Source organism: Desmodus rotundus, chromosome 8, assembly GCF_022682495.2.
Source record: "Desmodus rotundus isolate HL8 chromosome 8, HLdesRot8A.1, whole genome shotgun sequence".
In the NCBI taxonomy this organism is placed as follows: domain Eukaryota; kingdom Metazoa; phylum Chordata; class Mammalia; order Chiroptera; family Phyllostomidae; genus Desmodus; species Desmodus rotundus.
Genome location: NC_071394.1, coordinates 125,228,887 through 125,235,671, shown reverse-complemented (window position 1 = coordinate 125,235,671; position 6,785 = coordinate 125,228,887).

Genomic DNA, 6,785 nt, shown 5'->3' with positions numbered 1-6,785 from the left:
CTACCCAGTGTCTGCAGCCACTATACAGGAAGGACTACACACATATCAATGTGCATCCGTGGCCCATTCTTAAAACTCTATTCACAGCCAGCTTTGGCATCTGGAGGACTTTCCATCACCCAGGAAGAAAGGGATGGAATAAACATAAGATACTGAAAATGAATGGGCGAGGCAGAATCTGCTCCAAAGAAAGCTTTGGTTTCCTGCCACCAGGGCGAGGAGGTGAGCCTTACAGGGCCTTGTACCTGGGTCACTGCATATGGAAGAAGATGGCTGGAATGGTGAAGAGCACACAGTTGAGCTGCACCCCCTGTCCCCCCACCGCATGCTTCCAGGAAAAGCAGCTCAGGAAGACCTTTCCTCTCGGCCTGGAGCTGGAGCTGTTTCTAGAAATATCTAAATTCCCTCAGCTGTTATCAAAACAGTGCACCCACCTTGCCTTATGGAAGCTGGTAGGGGTTGAGAGGGGCAATCCCATGCACTTGCTGCTGCTACACCCTCCATCTTTATAAGGCTCTTAAGGACCAGTGGCCTCCCAGAGAGGTGAATGGATGGGCCACGATGGTCTCTGCACTATAACTGACAGAGGCTGCCCTCCATCTGAACAGCCCCTCCACCCCAAACACAGTCCAGAAGAGCGGCCTTAAGAGACTCCCAGGAGACATTGCCCTCCACAGTGGAAGGACTCACCTCAGCTCCCCATCACAAGGGCAGGCTCAGACAGCGTGGGAAAAAGGCGTTCTGAAGGCTTTACCAAAAGCTTCACCCAAGAGAACGGTCCTGTTGCTCCTTTGTGCTTCAAAAGAAAAAAACACCTTTCTTACTTCTGTGCCAGTAACCCATGCCTCCAGCATCACCACTAAGCAGAGGACTGGGCTACAAGAGAGCCATGAGGTGAGAGAGCACTGGGCTGGTCCTTGGGGGGTAGGGAATGGTGGACGGGGGAGGGGCTGTGACCCTGCCAGACTTGGGGTTCTGGGATTCTGCTCTGTGAGTCGACATATCAGAGGCAGTGGAAGAAAGGAGGAAGCCCAGGCTATGCGGCAAGTTCTGTTTTGTCAATGCAGTCAGACCTCAAACCCTGGTTCTCGAACGTCTCCCCTCTCGAACAATTCAGTTCTGGAACAGCCTTCCGGAATGAATTAAGTTCAAGAACTGAGATTCCCCGGTCTACAGAAGCCACAACCACTCCATCAATGTTGTGACAAACCCTTTCCCCACCCTCTGCAAAGATTAAGCTTCTCCAGTGTTCCTGCCAGTTTTCCAGGGAGGAAACACAGGCTGCAATTGGGCTGCAAGTTCACGAAGGCAAGCACGTACACATGCCCTCAGGGATGAGCAGGACCACGTGCGGTTTGCCTACCATCAAGGAGCCCTTCCTGTAACTGAACACAGGCCTGGCTGCCACAACAAAGCCCAACTCATGAGACAGGTGTGGTGACTAGGAAAGAGGTTAATTTATTCAGATGCCAGCAGTCTGAGAAGACGAGGGGACTCTTGTCTCAACGCCCATCTTCACATCTCAGTGGAGGCAGAGGTTTTCCTAAGGAGGGAGAGGGAAAGCAGAACAAACAGATGAAGGGGCAGGGGGTGGGGGCGGTAAAAAGTTCTCTAAGCGCAGACCAGCACAGTCCAATCTGATAAGGACCTCAAAATCAGTGAAGGGGTGGTCTGGTGTGCATCATCTTCCTTGTTTTACATCATCCTGGTTTTGTGGCTGGAGGTCAGCCAATCTCCTAGAGCTGGGAGGGCTGAAGGTACAAGTCTGTATCTTTTGAAGGATTCTCATACAAACGCACTGTTTATCTACAAGCTACATATTAGTCAGAGTCGACATTTACAGAACTAATGGCAAAAGAACGGTGGAGTGGATTGTAATTCCCAACTGTTACGTTTCCACACAAGGGAGGTTTTCTTCATCTTCGGCAGCAGAGCTCTGGAGACAAGCACCCCTGGGTGTCTTTCACGTGTCAATGGGATGAGGCTACAACCCCCAGGTATTCCATCAGCACTAACCTGGGAGTTGCCGTGAAGGTATTTTGTACCTGTGGTCAACAGCTACAGTCGGTTCACGTCAGTAGAGGAGGTTATCTTCAGTAATCTGAGTAGGCCTAACCTCACCAGCCAAAAGGCTTTAAGAACAAAATCGAGGCTTCCCTGTGCCAAGACCGCATCTTCAGTTCCTGCCCGAGAGTTGCCGTCCTGACGGTCAGCCCCGGCAAGTTTGGACTTGCCGGTCTCCGCAAGTGCATGAGCCAATTCATTGAAATTACTATCTATCTATCTTAATATATTGATATTATATAAAATAGCTATCACAGTAGCTATATTAACACAGGGTTTTCCCCTCTGGCATACTGTTACACCTTGCTCCCCCCCCCCCCCCGGAAGGTAGAGGCTGTGTCTGCTCTTTCTTGTGCATCCTGGAGAGCCCACCGAGGCAGAGTGGTGGGGTGCAAAAACAAATGGACTTCGGAACCAGGCAGCGAGTCCTACATTTGACCACGACTTTGTCACCTGCCAGCTGTGTATTCATCTCGGCTCCCTTCCTCTGTCAAAGTGGAGGCAATATCACCTACCTCCCAGGGTTAGGGTAAAGATCAAATGAAATACCATGTAAATGTCTAGTAAGAGGCTAATCAAACATAAAAATTATCAGTGCAGTGGGGACTCAATAATCATTTGTGGACTGAGTTAAATATTTAGACATATTGGCTGGCTTTTTCTAGATCAGAGGTGGCCCGAAATAGCTCATCAACATTCTAGATAGAATCTTGCTATGTTTGAATGCATAGCCCATCTCCCGGCTTGTTTCCTTGTCCTTGGATGAAGAAGAAGCATGTACAAAGTTCAGACTGGTCCATGAGAAATGCAAAAGGAGAAACTCCTCTTTGCAGTCAGGACGCTGCATGAGTGAGCCCTCACTTTCCATCACGACATGCGGACTAATTCCACACCAGCTTGCTCCTAACTTGAACCCAGGCGAGGAAACAGACATCTTGAAGGTGACGGTCATGATCCCTGTAAAGACTGCACTGGCCCTGTGGTACACCCCCACGAAAACCGTGGTGTCTCTCGTGGTCCCTGAGGCACCACCGCGGATAATCCTGCAGGACCAGACAAGCGGAGAGAGAGGAAGAAATAGTCTCCCAGGTCTCTGCTGCACACGACCAGGTGCTGGTGAGGAGAACAGCTGAAGGGTCCCAGGGGTCCAGGACCAGATTCTGGCATCACCCAGCGCGGAGCAGAGAAGCGAGAGCGACGGATGCAAGGGGGAGACGGCACGCTGTCTAACGCAAGTAGCACCTGCTTAGAAGGGAGTGAGCCATTCCCAGTGGCAGGAGCAGCCCTCCATCCCTCCGTCAGTCTCGACCTCAAATTCAGGTGAGTCGTTGGTGCCCTCCTGGGTCAGGCTCAGGTAGAAATCAAATGGTGCTGTAAAAACAGGATGGGCTTTGCAGGCCCAGAGACCCACCCCAAACCCCTCATTTCTATCCATGGGACTCTAGTCACGGTACCGCTTGGGACATCTGTCCCTTGATCTGTAAGATATGAAAAAGGACTATCTCCTTCTAAGAACTCTTTTTAGCATTAAATTAACCTAGCCAAAGCTCCTGCTACAGGGCCTGGCATGTACTAGTCACTGAGCAACAATAGTCCCCCCTCCCCTACCCCTTTAACGTCCACAGGTCACTCCACTACCATTGAGGAGGTGGAGGATCAGTGAGAAAGAATTCCGACACAGGAACAGATCATACCTGGGGGCGGGGGGGAGCTAAGGTGCAGACAGAGCTGCCCTGCCCCTCTGGGAAGCCAGTGGAATGAGGCTTACATTCCAACCACACACCTGCTGCAGGCAACATGGACCCACTGACTGGTGTCTCACCTCCTCCCTGCTCCTGGACCAGGAAAAGCCCATCTGAGCTTCAGGCTGGGATGATCCTCCAAGCCTTACCAGGTGCCCCATCCAGGAGGGGCCCAGGCTGGAGCAAGCAAACACACTTCTTCACCGAGTCACGGTGGGAGATGACATACTCAAAGCCACACCTCTCCATGTCTATGATCCAGAGAGAGAGTCAGGCATCTTCCATTGTTTAAATCTAGAGAGAGGAGTCGAGCCAGTGGAGGTACCTTAGGCTGAAAACTGACCCTCGGGGTGGCAGCAGTCTCCAGGGCAGATGGCACCCGATAGGGGAGGTCCCCGGAAAACCCACTGCCTTAGCTTCCTCTGCACCTCCTGGGAGGGCCCCAGAATCCTCTGAGGGAGGAGAACAGCTTCCGGAGAAGGGAAGAAATTAGCAGTGTGAGGGGCGGAGTGGAGGACTCGACCGCCCATGAAATCAGGATACTGATGTTTCCATCCGCAGAGGAACAGATGTTAATCTGGCATGCCCTGATTTTGGAAGATTGCAGATTAAGCAGGCCAAACCCCTTCTTGTAAAATAAGGAAATGGGCCTCCTCCTCCAACCCCCACAGGCCTGAGATTTATTTAAGAGAGATGTGTCTGTACAGTATGACCTCCAGGGGACATGGGGTGAGTTTAGAGACCTTAATTAGAAGTCAAGGGTAAAGCCTCCAATATAAAGCACCTGCACTTTTGCCAAGAATCTCAAAGCAAAACTTCTAATGACAAGCTAGTGTATCAATTTAGAAGCCTTCCAACTGGCTCCTCTCGCCCCTTAAATGTTCTGTCTGTTCTTCACCCAATTCAGGCTCTCAGAACAAACTGGCCACCAGAGGGAGCATGCACCCAGTGCCCACAGGTTCTGGCTGGGGGCCTCAGGCATCAGTAGGAAACCTGAGTGCTGCCCACTGCCAGTATCACTGAGCTACCAGCCATTGTGTACCCGGGTGAGGGCACTGACCTTTAACCCCAGGCACTGCCCCTTCCCAATTCCTTACTCATGCTGCACCTGTCTGGGTGGACAGGTGTCAGGAGACACCAGGAGTGACTGGGGACAGGGGTGGAGACAGCACTGAGCCAGGAGTCGGGAGGTCCTGATTCTGGTCCATTCGCTGTGTCACTTCACTAAGCCTCTGTTTTCTCACTTGTAAGATGAGTGGGTTGAACTAGGTGGCCCCCAACTTCTTTTTATGAAGTAATATCTTGTGAGCATAGAATCTCCACGTCCAGGCTGCCTTGTACCTGGCTCTCAGGCCAATGATGCCACACCAGAGACACGGGAGATGGGCTGGGGCACAGAGCACCTGGAAGAAAACGTGCACGCACAAGCAAAGTTTTGCCAAACGTTCAGCATTACTCAGCCCCCGCCTGCCCCATCCCCCGCCCCTGCAGCCCAGGTTAAGCACTCCAGATACAGGGGTGGGATCTTCCCAGGGACAGCTTTAGCAATCCTAGCAGGGTCTGCCTCTTTAAGTGACTACAAAGAGCGCCAATAGCCTGGAAGTCGCACCCGCAACATCCACAGCCTTCTCCATGAGTTCATTATACAGCCCACCATGGCGGGGCTCCAGCTGGCACCGGGGAGGGAATCCTCCTTTACCCAGGGCTGCAGGTGACTGCTTGAGACCTGAAAAGCCCAAGAGAGTATGCCTGACTATGCCGTATCAGACTATGCCTGATACGATTCCAATTTGACTCATTAATCCGTGCCTTTATTTAACAGAGGGGCCTGTTTTCACCAGGCAGAGCATGTGCAAATGACCAGAGAGGAGAGTGACCATGTCAGGTTCCCAGACTGTGCAAGTGGTCATGCCTAGTGGGAGGGAAGAAAGGCAAGGGAGGGGGCCAGAGAGTAAGCGTGGGGCCCGAGCTGCCATGTTAAAGAATTTGAGTTGTATCTGGAAGAGTTATAAGCAGAAGGAAGAAACAGCCAGATTTGCACATGGGAACTTGTAGTCTGGTCCAGCCTCAGTGACCCTGGGGAGTCTGGCTGATACTGGATTGGCCAAAAGTTTGAGGCCAAAGAGTTCTGTCTATCCTATGTAGGCAACTGGCACTGTGAGCTACCGAATGGCAGGCAGGTGGCATTAGAACACAGCTTCATAACCCTGTGTAACCCTCTCCCCTAAATCAAAGTTATGCATTTACCTTATAAGGAAACCGAAGCACCGGACGTTTAAAGTAAGTTGCCCGAAAGCACACAGCTAGAAACAGATTACAAAATGAAATTTGCCCTTGCTGCTTCTACCCTTTATTAAATTCCTGCTCTCTTAACCCAGTCATTTTATCCCAGAAGCTTCAATCACTCCAAAAAAAAAAAAACACCTTTTATTTCATAGGCAAAAACACTGAAATCAGAATTATAACAGTATTTGAAAGTGTTTGTGAGAAAGTATTTTCCAATAAACTCAACTAAAAAAATGTTATCATCTGTGCCCCAAAACTATTTTGCAAATAAAACTTCAATAAGACATTTCAATCCATTCATCCTATTGTGAAAATATAACACAACAAACTCATCTGTAGTTTAAAAAAAAATAATAAAGTCACTCGAAATTACACAGCTAGCACAGGCCGTACACCGTGGATTTGGATTATAGTGATACTACGTAACCTGTACACGCACAAAGCGGTTTACAGGTTGCAGATTAGACATCAGGCAGTTCTGCGAAGCAGGCACGGTGAATGTCACCATCGTCATCGTCCTTATCTTACAGATGACTTCCTTGACACTCAGAGGGCGTGGTTTAGGCCTGCTTGTAACTGCAGGTGCAGCCCCCAGGGCAGGACTCTCCGAGGCATCCCTCGCGGTGTCCACTCAGGAAGGCCTCACATGGTTCAAGACCCAGAGGTACATTTCACTTTACAAGTGTCACCTCT